Source organism: Ictalurus punctatus, chromosome 26 (assembly GCF_001660625.3).
Source record: "Ictalurus punctatus breed USDA103 chromosome 26, Coco_2.0, whole genome shotgun sequence".
NCBI classification, from domain to species: Eukaryota; Metazoa; Chordata; class Actinopteri; order Siluriformes; family Ictaluridae; genus Ictalurus; species Ictalurus punctatus.
In genome coordinates this window covers 15305404-15321959 of record NC_030441.2, presented here as the reverse complement: position 1 = coordinate 15321959, position 16556 = coordinate 15305404, and positions in this window count along the sequence as shown.

The window sequence follows — 16556 nt, the reverse complement described above, 5'->3', positions numbered from 1 at the left end:
TGTTATACTACAGCAGCTATGAAACAGTTCCCTCAGTTTGTCTTGCAGCTTGACATTCCAGTGATGGAGAGCTTAAAGGAACAGTTTTAACTGTTACAAAGCGCTGATACTAGAGACTCCTTTCACAAATGTTAAATAAACGTCTCAGAGAAACTGCAACTATATCAATGATTATAAGATTTTAATTAGTAAAATTTAAAAAATAATAATAATAATAAATAAAAAACATTTCAACTTATTTCATGTATTATTAGCCTTAGATTGTGTGCAGTGTCCATTAAAATAAATGCCTGTTTAGTCCTTACTATGGTAACAACAATGGATTAGAATGAGAATTTGAATATAAACCTGTGATTTGTTTTTCCGATGGGATAACAGTCAGAGCTGCTGTGACAGAAAATGAATCAACACTTTCTGTCCAATCAGAATTGAGGATTCAACTGAGCTGTGGTATAAATTGAATTATGGGATACAAGAAGATGATGCTGAACCCACATTTGTCCCAAATAACCAAGACTCTATTTTAAAACCAGAAGGCAACTTTACCCAAAATATTGCACTTCATATTTTGGAAAACTAGATGCAAGCTAGGACCCTAAATTATTTGATTTGCAGTAGAACCCTACCACGCACAGTAGATATACGCAAAACACGTGGTGCTTTAGGAAACCAGAATAGCAACCGTGAATAATAACGAATCTTACAAGATTTAAGACTCTAGAACACACCAAACAAGTATTGCATCTAATTCCAGAGATTTACTGTAATGCATCGCATAGCCCACGTGTTTAAAGTTGTTTACAAACACAACGGCGATCGTTCACCTTGACTAGATGCTTTAAATGGTAGTGATGCATCTCTTCTGTTTTCCTATTAAGGGATCAATGACATTATCAAGCCCACATCCGTCTTAGAGAGGAGAGCCTGAGAGAAAATCACAATGTCACTGCCTCATAGAAAGAAACAACTGCGTGGAGCCGTGTCTTCATTGATCCGAGCATCTTCACGGTTGTTCTTGGCGATGAAACAAATTGCTTTGATACTCTAAAACTCTATATTTCAAAGCCAACATCGGTACAATTTCACAATGTGCTCCAGTAGAGTTTATTCAGGCAACTTCACTTAGCACAATATCAGAAAGCAGCGAGAACACTTCAGACATGGACCGGATCAATATGACACTGTAAAATTCTACGTATGCGAGCGAGAGCGTGTGCTTTGGTGTAATGTGACCTCTTAATTATCTGGCCAGGTATTAATATGTACATTATCCAACTGGATTTATTTTCAGGAAAAAGAATGGGGACATTAAGAGCAGTGTTATTTCTCTGCAAATTAAAGGAGCAGTTGGCTGCTAGATAAATTACAACGGCAGTAAAAATTGAAAAGACTTTCCGCTTCCACCAACTGTCCTTTTCACACGTTACTACGCCTCAGAAGTTGCTTTTTAAGGAAGAGACACAGCTGAACAGCTCTGAAGAAGCTACATAGGTCCACTGCATTGCAATATAGAGAATCTCCCTCCCCCCCACCAAATTACTTTCTACTTCTCAGGAAAACAAATGGTTTATTACTCAAGCTTAAATGCTTGCAAAAAATACAAGTCAGAAGAAAAAAATAAGGAAAAAATATATATTTTGTGTGAGAAAATATATGATACCGAATTACATAATTGGGTTATAATGGTCAATTTCTGCATTAAGAAAGGTCAAAGTGATTTAAAAAAAAAAAAAAAAACACAACCCATGAACTTACCAGATACCAAAATTCCAAATTTTTATACACATAAACTGACCTCTGAATGACCTCTGCATTCGCACTGTATCAGCATCTGTCTACATGCTCTCCTGCTCTAACGATGCCACAGTCTGATTATTGGTTTCTTATTTATATTTTCTATTTGAAACACACATATGTACACTTTCTACTATACACAATATTGCTGAAAAATTCTGTGCAGTGTATGTATTTATTTTTAATGCAGTAAAGCATAATCCTGTCAGGATAATGTGAGAGAATATTTACCTTCTACTCCCAGTAATAGCATATGACATCAGTCTTTTTCGGCCATTTGAAATAGTATAAAAATCCAATCATTAAAAATTGTTTAAAAACAATAACCAACATCTAACATAACAGTAAAATGCAAAAGCACACAATTGTGCATTTGAGTAGGATTCTGGTAATCCAAGTTCCTTCCTTTCCTGAACCTACCATGTACGATGTAACTGAAGTTAATTCTGCAACACTGACTTACTCTTCGTTCAATTATCGCTTTCGATATTAGCAATGTTGTTGAGATCTATTGAAATAGAATTTCAGTAGAAAATCAGTACTAAAATCCATGATGCCATTTGGCTTCACTGGCCTGGAAAGGTTTAAGTAAAAAAAAAATGAATGCAATTTCATTTCATTTCAATACATTCAAGTTTTCCACAAGACATTTACATCACATTTACATTCACAGCATTACGTCCATATCCAGAGCGACTTACAGAAGTGCTTTGAAGTCTCTATCAATAAATCGGTCCCGATACTGGTTCCCTAGGTCACGGACTAAGCATACCACCAGTCTTAAAACTCTTTTGTGAGGTAAAAACACACAGACAACACACCAATTTTGTATTATTATTTTTTAAAGGAACTCTGAAGCAGCAATATAGAATAGTTCATAAAGAGAATAAGAACGTTCCAGCAAACTAGTGGTAGAGGTAGCTGAACAGTGAAATAAAACAGGGTTTCTCAAGGATTCTTTGGATTAGTTAATGTTCTAACTATCTACATGGTACCTGTGTAGAAAGGGTTTCCACTGAGTGACAAACTAAAGAACTCAGAGTGTTCATACTGTACACATAGCATGTACATCTGTTGGAAATAAAGAGAATCTGAGAGAAGGTGACTCCATCATAGCAGTATGCCTCAGTACATGTGATTCCATTGAAAATAGTAAGCGCAATTAAACCAATTAGATGACTCCAAATATGTCAGTTGCTCTCTCGCTCTGTCTCTGTCTATTTGTCTCTTTCAAACTCTCTTTCATTCCATATGTTTCAGTTCATTGGGTTAATGACATGAGCTGAAAAGGTATGGGACCTTCCATTCTCAACACATCTCTAAAAGGATTTGCCCAATATAGAGCCTCAGTAATTGAGTTCATTTGGATCCTGAATCACAGAGCACAGCATTAAGCTGCAGAGGAACAGATGAGCTCCGGGTCCATATGCTTGGGAGCGAAAACTTGGGAATTGATGAAGCCTGAAACTTTTATGCATATTATTAAGACCTTTTCAGCTTTCTTAAACCACCTAAAGGATGTCTTTCATTATTAGTACATTTTCATTTAATAGAATCATCATGCTTGTTGCATTTACTCTCTGCAAGTATTCTAAGTCAGAAATAAAGACTCCATCTTTAATCTCTAAAAGGAGGACTTCATCTTTAATCTTTAAAAGAAGACTCCATCTAAAAAGAGGACTCCATCTTTAATCTCCAAAAGGAAGACTCCATCTTTAATCTTTAAAAGAAGACTCCATCTTTAATCTCTAAAAGAAGACTCCACCTTTAATCTCTAAAAGGAGGACTCCATCTTTAATCTCTAAAAGAAGACTCCATCTTTAATCTTTAAAAGGAGGACTCCATCATTAATCTCTAAAAGAAGACTACATCTTTAATCTCTAAAAGAAGACTCCATCTTTAATCTCTAAAAGAAGACTCCATATAAAAGGAGGACTCCATCTTTAATCTCTAAAAGAAGACTCCATCTTTAATCTTTAAAAGGAGGACTCCATCATTAATCTCTAAAAGAAGACTCCATCTTTAATCTCTAAAAGGAAGACTCCACCTTTAATCTCTAAAAGAAGACTCCACCTTTAATCTCTAAAAAAAGACTCCATCTTTACTCTCTAAAAGGAGGACTCCATCTTTAATCTCTAAAAGAAGACTCCATCTTCAATCTCTACAAGAAGACTCCACCTTTAAAGTAAAAAAAAAAAAAAAAAAAAAAAAAAAACAAGACCCCAGCTTTAATTTTTAAAACCAAGACTACATCTTTATGCTCCAAAATAAAGAATTCTTTTAAATTTCAATACGTATGACGTGTAGATAAAAAAAAAAAAAGTTTTAAAAAATTGTACTCACTGGCTAATTGCTGTAATAATCTACTTAAAGTATTTATTTTGAAGGAACTCTGAAATAGTGACCCAAACAATTTTGTGGCTATAAAGATGACGTAATAGCATGTAGGTATTTGGTCCATCTCATCAAAGGACTATGTTCTGAAGTTAATGGTTATGCTTAAACTACTGTTCTTGTAGTGCTGTTTTGTTGCACACAGTTCTGCACTTTTAAACATTCTCAATAACACATGTACATGGTAGCATAAAGCGCTCGTATAAAAAGAATGAGAAGAAGACAACAAGACTTCAAGTGTGGATATGATCTGTATTATCTGATTACTTGACAGTGATTGCATATACTCCAACCGAATAAAAACTGTCTGTGAATACATTAGTGATAAATAAGACAGTATGAGTTTGAAACATCTGATACATAGAACTGCAATTGAGACAACAAAAATCAGCCAAGGGGAACACACACACACAAACGCACACACACACACAAACACACACACACACACACACACACACACACACACACACACACACACACACACACACACACAGGCTAATGCATTCCCAAAGCAAGCTCTTCTCAATAACATTTATGTATCTGTGCTAATTAGACGGCATGCTTTTTCCCCTCAGCGCATACAGCAGATGTCCTGCATAACTGGTGATCATCTGAATCTCTGATATACGTGCCTGCGTATTTTTGGAAACAAAGATTAATATTTGATCAGGTCAAAATCCACAGCCAAGAACGCAAAGGCACGCTATGGGACTCTGCGTTAGGCTGATACATAATTCATTCTTTTTATCATTTTTTTTTTTTTGCCAGTACTTTATTTATGAAGGCGTGGTGGAGAAAAAATAAGAAGGAAAGAAAATACAAACAGAAATGTTTCAATTACGGCGTGCGAGCTCAGTTTCTCAGTTCGGTGCAAGAGCAACTTCAGAGCTCTGGAAGAAAAAGAGGCCTTGTTTCAATACTGCTCTCAAACTCGCTGTGTTCACTGCAATTCATGACTTTCAAATGTGTCACCTACACCACAGATTTCCACGTTCAACACAGTGTGAGGAGTGTGTGGCAGGAAGGTCATTTCTAGCAAACACAATGGCAGCATTTCACTTTTCTCAATGAACGACCTCAGCTTAGATCTCTCACAAATCACACTTCTGGCTTCTTCTACAGAGTCTGGTGCTTTTCATTACCAAATATGTCCAAAAAAATGCTTTAACGGGAAGACAGGGCAAACAAATGACCTCAGATGGAAACGCTGACATTATCGTGTTTGCTCACCACCGTTTCGAACTTCGTCATACTCTCTAATAAATTTTAATAACGTGAATTTTTTCTCAATCTAATGACTACGTCTGGCATTTTTTATTCACAATAGATCACAGCATCCTTTTATCCCTGTCGGAAATTGGTGCATGGTGTTGGATCATAATTTTCAGTCTTGATATACCGTATCGGCCCTTTTCAGTGAGCTCAAACAACTGAACTAATTGTGTTCAGAGAAGCAAATAAGTCATCACAGTTATTAAATATGACATGCGGCATTTTTTTATGGATTTGTTAAGCGACAAAGGACGAATGAGCTTCCTGGTTTTGATCCTTGTACATATATTTAACTTCTAAATAAATGCGATTTTGCCCAATTTTAGTCTGATCACATGACTATTAATAATCAACCCTTACTCGCATTGATTTGTCTGTGAAAGTACGTTCACACATACGGCAATTTTATTGCTGCAAGTCGCTAGTCGCTGTACTATGAAGTCACCAGTGCACTAGGCGTTCCCACTACTGGTTGCCATAGTAACATTTATCACTGAGTGGCTCGATTAGCATTCCACTTTTGACAACAAAGTTCCTGGACACGCCCACATCTAATCACCAATGGTCGCTGTCGCTCATGTCGCCGGAAGTCGCCAGCTCTCATTGAAAATGAACGGTCTCCAGTCGCTTCGTCACTTCAAGTCACTGTATGTGTGAACGTACCTTAAAGTCCCCATGAAATCATAATGGACGTTTTGTGGCTTTTAGAATGAATATGTTAACCTTAAAGTTATCTATAAGCGAGTGTGCTCCAAAAGCATTTAGAAGACATATGCATTCACAATTTATGATCTCTCTCTACCACCAATACGGATCAACAATTTTGATGACATCATTCTGTACTTCAGCTTCTCATCAGCTTTTCTGTCCAATCAAATGCTCTCTCGAAACTGAAGTGTCCCACATAGTCCCAATAGTTCTAAATTTCCTGGCTGTGAGATAAGCTAAACGCTATTGGCTATTTAAAAGGGGGCAAAACCACACTATATGTCCCGCCTTGACTTGCTGTATCAGTGGAAATTTCTTCAACACATTGAATAACACTGTACGTTTCAAGCCACGTCACGGGGAGATTAATTCAGGACATTTTTGGGATCAATGAGGCAAATTTATACTAGAAAAAAAAAAGTTTAAACTCATAGCTAGATGGTTATCTCTACGAATGTGCAGCATTTCCTTTAATAATGAAACAAGCGTTCTTGATCTGCACAATACTTTTGTTTTCCTTCAGACATTTGTGTAATCAGTTCTCCTCTTTCATGCACTAGATGCGTTTCATGCCGATGCCAGCTTTCCTCTAGCCCTGGTATTCATTTTTAAAAAGCAGTCAGACCCTCTGCCAAAAGATCGCTGAACAACTGATGTTGTAACAGCACAGTATTCGTTCACCATCCTGCTCTCGTATTTAAATGAATCTTCTACTGCCGTGTGTTCTGTTAGTGATTCTACCATTTTTCTAGTGTATTACTCGTTCGGTAATGGAATTTGGTACTAAAACGATATCCGTCCATGGAGTAAGATTTATTTCAGGGTGAGAAATGAATGAGAAATATATGATTCTATTTCACTCGGACTCACCCGTCGCTATTTAGACTTCCCTGAACTGAAATGTGTTTCCCTTTTGTATGTATTTTAAGCAGAAGTGAAGCTGTAGCATTATAAAAAAAAATCTGGTTAAAAAGTGAAAAGGGAGAAAATTGCATTTATAGATTTCATTCTGACTGAAGCAGGGGGACATCACTGATATCATAACAGCTGGTATCTGTATATAAGCTGAATTAAACTTATGTCCATTTCACTACTGCATGCAGCTCTCCATCAAGGTTATCTAAGCCTGACTTTCACTATGTGAGGAAACCACAGCTAGCTAGGAAGATTTTAGGAAATCTTTAGGCAGATAGATATCCTAGGCCTAAAAACATTTCCATACCATTTTGGTGAACTACGTATATTCATGGTTTCTAAAAGTTAAGGGATAGGAGTTTATTCGCATTTGTGGTCAATAGAATTTTTTATTAATTTAGATATTTTTTTAAGGCTTTTTTCCCCAGCAACAGTGACCTTCAATGTTTTTATTTATTTTTTCAGACTGCCACACATACAAATAAAAGCCTTAAACCTTTGCATTAGAGACCTGAAATTACCTTGACAAACATCCCCTGATTAAATTCCTTGTCTGTCCTTGTCAGACAGAATTTTAATAAAGTCTGCATCTCAATTATTTGGTGTAAATAAGTTGCACAGTGTTGCCTTATTTTCGATGGCTTTGATACAATTAATCATCACTGTCGTCTTTGAATTCCCTTACGACACTAAAGCAAAATTCACTGGTAATTGGACATCATCTGCACCAGAAAGAAATCTGCTCATTCATACCATTCTGTGTATTTTACCTACAACCGATAACAGTGCCGTTGAGCTCAGCTCCACAAAAATCCAACATAATCCACCTTAAATAATTTGTTTTTCCTTTATGTCCTTAACAAAGAAGGACAAAGTAACTGAGGAAAACTGGATACTTTCCTAAAATGGACGAGAAGTGGACAGGAAGGAAGGAATTAGATGAGAGAGAGAGAGAGAGAGAGAGAGAGAGAGAGAGTGGGTATATCACATTTAGTGTAAATGAGGACGTCGATAACAGAAAAGAAAAGCCTGTGTGAAAAAGAAAAGAACTGTGACCTGGCCTGACATATTTATATTAGTGTTTGACATTCTTACCTTTCTCATTAAGACACATTTATATGTATTTATTTTTTCCAGATGCTTTTATCCAAAGTGACTTACAACTGAGGTCAAATACAATCCAAGCATAGAGCTGTTAAAGAAGATGCAGGAAGTTGTAGGAAGAACTGATCCTGTAACAGCTACAAAAATGAGGCATTGGTTTTTGACGTTATATTGGTGCAGGGGATAACGTGGCACAAAAGTACAAAGACATTGGCTTTCATCCATCCATTTTGTGTAGTGCGTATCCTACACAGGTTTGCGGGGAACCTATCCCAGGGAACTCGAGGCACAAGGTGGGGGACACTCTGGATGGGGTGCCAATCCATCGCAGGGCACAATCGCATACACGCTCTCTCAGAGCAGCTGAGGCTTATAGAAAAATGATCCTGCAAGTGACCAGCTCTGGTTTATACAATGTGTCTCACTGATACAAACTTTTTTGTTGTTGTCGTTTCGTAGTTTTGTTTTGTTGTCCTTCTTGGGGAGTTTTACATACCTGAACCACTCAGCCTCATACTATTCCATGAAAAAAAAAAAAAGAAACCCATTCCACACAGAGATTCATATCACATCAGCCAAGGCCACAGAAGTGGGATTTTCTATCCTTTCTTTTTTTCCTATTAGGTGTGGGTGCCTTTCACCACCTATTCTCTTTCCTCACTCTTCTCTCGGGTGTGATAATGTAACACAGCTTGGCAAAAGAACCTCAGATTCCTGCTGGACCTTCATCCTGTGCTGTAAATGGACATTATTGAGAGCTTGTTTGTGTGTGCAGTTCGCCCACCTATCAGCATTCTTTACCTCTTTCATGCCACAAAATGGTTTTTCTCCACGGCATGATGCTGTGAACCTTGCTGTGCTATTTGTATCGCTGTAGAGTGGTGTGTGTGTGCGTGTGTGCGTGTGTGTGTGCGTGTGTGTGTGTGTGCGTGTGTGTGTGTGTGTGTGAAAGCGAGAGAGCGAGGAAGACAGAAAGAGATAGAGAGTACTCAATGAGAATCCAGTATCCAGTTCCCTTTCTAACATTTTTCTAATACTCTTCCCTTTTACAGTCTTGGTGGAGTTAGCATTCTTGCATTTTTTAACATTTCACTCATCTGGAAATCCAACCATATTGAATACAAATGAACGATTACCTGAGACAGCCTTTAGAGTCATTTTTCATCTAGACACACATTCCCAATTATACTCCTGGGGGTTTTTTTTCAGCTGTGTGAAAATAGTCAGCTAAAGGCAATTTGATTTTAAATACTTCAATACTTCAAGTCAATACACAGGATTGGACTTTATTACAGTGGGTATTGAACACGTCAACATTTTTTTTTTCAGTAAATATATTTGCAATGAGATTATTCACATGAAATTTTCAACGGACATCAGTATTAACTCGAGAAATCTGCAAATATAAAGAATTCCCAATATTAAAGTACATAAATTAAGTTATGTGTAATAAAGTTGAATGACACAGGAAAAATGCTAAGAAAAAGGCAAGGTAAGGCAAGGAACCAGCTGAAATCCGTAAGTAATTATACCCCCTATCTGTGCAAATTAATATCAGCTGGGTTAGTAAAATGATGGTCTATAAAAAGGCTTTTCATTACCAATGTGTCACACAAGAAACATCTCATGATGAGTAAAGCAAAGAGCTCGCCCAAGACCTTTGCAACCTTGTTGTTGCTAAACATATTGATGGAATCGGATACAGACGTATTTCAAAAGTTCTGAATCCTCCAGTAAGCACCATTGGGGCCATTATCAGCAAGTGGAAGCAACATCACTCTGTCCTCAACCGGCCACGCACAGGAGCTCCTCACAAGACTTCTGACCATGGAGTCAGAAGAATAGACAGAAGAGTAGCCCAAGAGCCAAGGTCCACTCGGAAAGAGCTCCAGAAACACTTGGAGGCAGCAGGTGTCATCGTCACAGAGAAAACAATAGGCAATGCACTCCACTGCTCACGCTCACCCCGCAAGACTCCATTACTAAAGAAAAGGCATGTCGAAGCTCGTTTAAAGTTTGCTACAACTCATTTGGACAAGCCTATGAAATACTGGGAGAGTGTAGTCTAGTCAGACGAGAGAAAACTTGAACTTTTTGGCTGTGATACTACACACCATGTTTGGAGTAGAAATGGCACTGCACATCACCCTAAAAACACTACACCAACAGTGAAGTGTGGAGGTGGAAGCATCATGGTGTGGGGCTGTTTTTCATCGCATGGTACTGGCAGACTTCATATAACTGAAAGAACGATGAATGGAGCCCTGTACTGGGAGATTCTTGAGAAGAATCTGCTGCCATTCACCAGGATGATAAAGATGAGACGTGGGTGGACCAATTGAACAAGATTTAAAGACAATATGTTTAGAAGAATGGACCAAAACCATACCTGAATACTGCGGCCCATTAATTTCTTCATACAGGAAGTGTATTGAAGCTGTCATTACAAACAAAAGCTCCTCCACTAAGTATTAAATACATTTCAGTTAGCGTGTTCAATACTTTTTTCTTGTGTCACTCCTCTTTATTGCACATAAATTAATTTATGTACTTTAATGTTTGGATTTCTTTACATGTGTGGATTTCTTATGTTTATAACAAAGTCTGGTAAAAAAAAAAAAAAATCCATATGAAAAGCCTTATTGGAAATATAATTACTAAAAAAAAAAGGTTGACGCGTCCAATACTTATTTCCCCCGCTGTACGTGTGGTGGTCTAGAATTCAATTCTGGCAGACAAAAAATCTTGCATTGGTTAATTTTTGTTGTCCTATAACATACTTTGAGACCTCAATTTTAAGAAACCGCAAATATATTTCATCAAAATGACATGCCATTGTTTTATTATTATTTTTTTTTATCTTGCCTCTGCTATCTTCATGCAAAGATCATCACTGATAAGGAGCCTTAATATTTCACAGTGTGTTAAGTATCTAATCTAATCATGCAGCATGTAGATTTAGCTTAATAAGCTTGATGATATTGCACATAGTCTGCGATGGGTTGGCACCCGTCTAGGGTGTCCCCTGTCTCATGCCCTGAGTTCCCTGGGATAGCGACAACCCCCCCCCGAAGTAGCAGTAGCAGTACAGAAAATGGTTAGATGGATGGGTGTTGCACATACTTGGCCATGGCTCATAGAATCCACCAGCATGCTTGGATACACTTCTATTTCACCCGTCTTAAGCAACTGGGGTAGTCTGAAACACCTGGATAGCATTTTGTGCACACGAGAACGCATGGCGAGATCTTCCACCGATGGATGATGCAGAATTTGCAGTAAATACCACTGCAACATATCCATCTTTCCTCCGTTGGCATTTTCACCTTTGAATATTCAACATTCACCTCCAAGCTGACTAGCGAAGCTTATGGCTAAGGTGTTACAAATGTTTAGGGGTACACTTTTACACAAAACTTTCACAGCTGTAGAGCTGAATATTTCTCTTTTGGCTTGACGGCATCTTTTAAATGACAACCAAAGATGAAATGTCTCACCAGTAATATGTTATGAATGTTCATATATATCACCAACTAGTGTATTACTGCTATGCTTCATACTGATCAGTGCACTGACACAAATGCTGAATTATAAATTGGACAATGTCCTTGCATAGCCGAAGAATATGATCGAAGTGATGTTTTACAATCTATAAATCTCAAGCTGAAATAAGAATGTGACACAAATTAAATATAAAAAGAAAAAGTCTGGCGGTCTCGTAGCCGAGTACACCAGCTGTCATTGTGTATTCCGAGCCTTTACGCTGAACGCATACAAGCAGGAAGGGAATATATTTCACCTCTTCTGCATTGACTGTTCTGCTCTCTCATGTCTACAGATCCCTATCAATAGCACAGGCCTCTTCACTCATATATAAGATTGAACCACGTCACCCTTTCTCCTTTGACGACCTGTCATTCAACCCTCTCCTCTCCTCTCTCATCTCTCTCCCCACTCAAAACACCTCTTTGATATTTTCCCCCCTTTCATCCCTGTGGTCTGTGCCTTGGCTTTGCACTCTATCTATGGACACTATTTGATCTTTGATGCCGATTTGCACTATCTACAGCAAATTACCTTAGCTGGGCCGATCCTTGCTTCTGCATGGCACCCAAGAACTTTCTCCATCATACGAATTATTCAAACTTTGAGATTTTAGGGCGTTTAATTAGCTGTGACTAAGCGTAACACCGAAGATCGTTTCATTCCGTCAGTAGGCCATAGTCAGAACCCAGCTCATTTTGTTCCTCAGCATCTTCACCCTTTTATGATTTTGTCCTTATTAACTCAATATCATGACAAATTGGGCGACTTCATTACAGCATCATCCTGGAGCATAATCCCAAAATAAAACCAAATTACAGCGAAAGGCCTGGAACAAGGGAAAATACAGCAGTCAGATGGTTTACTGTCGGATTTTATGCAAGCAAAGGTGGTGAACAGAATTCTTGATTAATGACTTTGTCATCTATGTAGACCAAAAGAACTTTCATCAGCATCGCCTGATTTTAGTGGGAATTTAATCTTCTAGTGTTTACCTACATGTAAGGCTACCATCAATCCACCCCATTTATTTTCTGTACCGATTATCCTACACAGGATCACGGGGGAGATTGGAGCGTAGACCAGGGATCTCGGGGCACAAGGCGGGGGAACACCCTGGACGGGATGCCAACCCATCACAGGGTTCAATTGCATATACTTTGACACACCACAGACAATTTGGAAATGCCAATCAGCCTACAGTACATGTCTTTCTACTGGGGAAGGAAACCGGAGTACCCGGAGGAAACCCCCAAAGCAGGGGTTAGCATGCAAGCACTGTGCACACTGGGCTGAGGCAAGAATCGAACCCCCAACCCTAGAGGTGCAAGGGAAATGTGCTTACTGTAGTGTAATGTCTAGCCATAATCAGAAAAGAATCAATATTTGTATATTATTATTTTTCTTTTCATTATGTAATTGCCATTTTGGCATTTACAGTCATTTAAAGAAAAACCTCCCTAACCAAGCCAAAAGGAAAAGAAAAATCTAAATATAACTGGAACCCTCCAACCGTGCTACAATTAAACCACCAATCAATGTCTTGTACTTTCTTAGTGCAGCGTGTACCAATAAAATATTTTTCTCATTATCACATTGTTGATTATTTTCCAAGAACATTTTTATTCCTTGCATATTATCTTACTTATTAGCAATATAAAAAATATTTATGCAATTACAACAGATGAGCGTTTGTAATGTTAGTTCACATCCCACCTTTACATAAGCTGAATTCAATTGTTACAATTAAATATCTGGCATTTTACCAGACATTATGGAATATTCAATAAAATATTCTTTTAAATGAAACTTTTCCATTGTTTCAAGCCACATAAAATGGTGTGCATCTGTTTTAATATGGATTCGATGAGCATTAATAAGCATCGCTTAAAGGTTCAATGTGTCCTAATCGATGTTAAATTCAAGGCAATTTTTTCTTACACAGGAATTGTTACAAAAAAGCCTCGATGTATGTTTGAAATAAATCAATCTTGATTCTGTCTCTTGAACCCCAGCAGCGATAACAGAAACGATGTAGACCACAACATGCACCAACACCTTGAAAAGACTCTTTTGTCTCCAATATTTAAACAATTGAACACACACAGACTTGTATTCCCTGCCGAGACTATAACTACATTCCGCATTACATAGAAGCATGAGGAACTTAAGGAATGGTAAATTTGTGGTGACACGCCAGAGACCTGAGGATAAGCATGCTGGGAAGTGTTAAATGCTGTCCGGGAGTTCGCATATGGAGTTCGCACTGAGCTCCATGGTAGTCAGAGTGAAAAGTCAGTAAATAAAGCCTGTGTGGGAATATATGGTGCCTACACAGGAGGGTAGAAATATGTACTGACTAGCATTTGTAGTGCTTCTGAGCACTGCCACTTACTCCATCCCTCATGTTCTCTTTGATCTCTCTACATTTATACTGTATCTAGTCAACTGACGGTAATGTATTCTGCCATTTCCTTTAATAACTCGATGCTTAAATTGGATTCCGCCTCTCTTGTAAGTTGCTTGGAATAAAAAGCGCCTGCCAAATAAAAAAATGTAATGCACCAATACTTGTGCCCTGAGGGTAAACAGTTTCGCTCTGAACAATTTAATTGCAGCATAATGGAAAGAAAAGATCTAGCGCCAGACGTACAAATTCACGAACTCATGACTAATCTGTGACACTTATTCCCCATCATGACCTTAACCTTTAGCTCATATACTGTAGTTTTAAAAATGAATTTCAAATATTATTCTAATATTATCCTTTTTTTTCATTTCTAGGCAACTTGACCATGATTTTATGGGACATAAATGCAAAGCATGATATATCTGTCTAGTTTTAGTACTACTGTAATCAATATTAATATTATTAAATGAATCAGCCTAACTTTAATAGAAATATAGGTAGAGTTGCAAAAGTACTTTTTTTTTTGGTAATATATTGCGTGATGTATGAATGACAACGAAAACTAAATCATAATCTTCTTACACTTACAGTGTGTTCCCCTCTTTGTTGTTGTTGTTGTTGATGTTTGATTCTGGTTTTATCTGGCAATTATAGCACGACTGGTGACTGGTAAAACTCAGGTGAGTTTCTCACATTTTGTGGCATGATTTGATTTTTCTTTTTGCCGATACGTGACATCACCAGAAATTTTTACCCGTGTAAAGCTTGTATAACTTACAGATCTTGGAAACAGGAAATGACATCAATGGAGTTTCTGAAGTGTTAGATTAAATTATATTAATTGCATTTATTTTACATAGTCTTCTGTTGTATTAAGGATTTTGAAATATGTTTTTGAGATTATACGTTTAAAATATATATAAAATATTTGTAAATATTTTAAAAAAGAACATTCTTATGAGAATGATTATTGCTAGAGACATAGCTTATTCAGTTGCCCATTTTTGCCTATTCTCTTGAATGGTGCCAATAATTCTGCACTTGACTGTAGTTCCCATAAAGCACCATAGTAACAGAATGATAGTATTATGGTCTACCATATACAGTACTTACCATCATAAAACCATAGTGTATAACAGTAAAATATTTCTTTGTATTTAATGTAAAAGATGTATTTTAGTACATTAGTACATTTAGTACATTTAACTTTATTATATTTATGAAAACTCAAAAACCGCTCACATGCCCGTAGATCCAGCTAACAGCAGATTCATACAGAGATAGCAGTATAAATAAGACATGTGGCAGGAACCTACCTCTGAGATTTACATAGAGCTGTCATGAATCAGACGGGTTATAGCAGGTTAACTACTAAAACTGTGCAGTACAGTTTCTCCAGGACTGTCGATGAATCTGGTCATACACATTCCCACTGGCTGTTGCCTTACACACTGACAACGCTGAGCGATTAAACTTCAGTCCAGTCAAGGCGAGAACAATTAGAGCTAAACCACAAAGGGCTAATGGATCTTTAGCGGGCCATGCTTCTTTATAACGGATGTGTTGTCAGTCTCTCAAGAGCTGCACCCAGTGTCACACTAATACGTCTATTTATTGTGTGGCCAAGAGTTTCAACTGACTGAGATAGAGGGAATTTGTTTTAGGTCCATCCAGTTTGAAGATCAAGCACTTTTTATAAGGACAGGCATTAGCTTCCTCTAACAAGTTTCCAAATTCCACTAACACGTTTTGAGAAGACACGCACTGTAGGATACTGACCACATGGTAGCAAAGAAGCCAAGCTGTAATATACAAAACTATCCAGCAGAAACAGAATTAGTGGCACTCCAGCCTAGTATCCTCCCCATTTCTGAGACTGAAACCACATCAATACACACATGGGTCTGTACATTGTGCATTAAATTGATTTACCATAAACACAGATTAATATATGGAGCCCTCAAGATAGTGATAATGATATCACACTCCTAAATGTCCTTCGGCTGATTAGTGAATGCTAGATACACTGTATGGTCAAAAGTATGTGGACACCTGTCCGTCACACCCTTATGTGCTCGTTTACATCATAAAACCATAGGCATTCATGACGCTTGGTCCCTTTACTTTTTTAATAACCTCCACTCTTCAGGGAAGGTTTGGAGTGTGGCTGTGGGGATTTGTGCTCATTCAGCCACAAGAGCATTAGTGAGGTCAGGCACTGATGTTGGGTGAGGTGTGGGGTGCAGTCGGGGTTACAGTTCATCCTAAAAGTGATCAGTGGAGTTGAGGTCAGAGCCTGGGCCATTCGAGTTCTTCCACACCAAACTTTGCAAACCATGTCTTTATGGAGCTCGCTTTGTGCACATGGGCATTGTCACGATCAAAGGTCAAAATAGAAGTCCTTTATGATGATGAA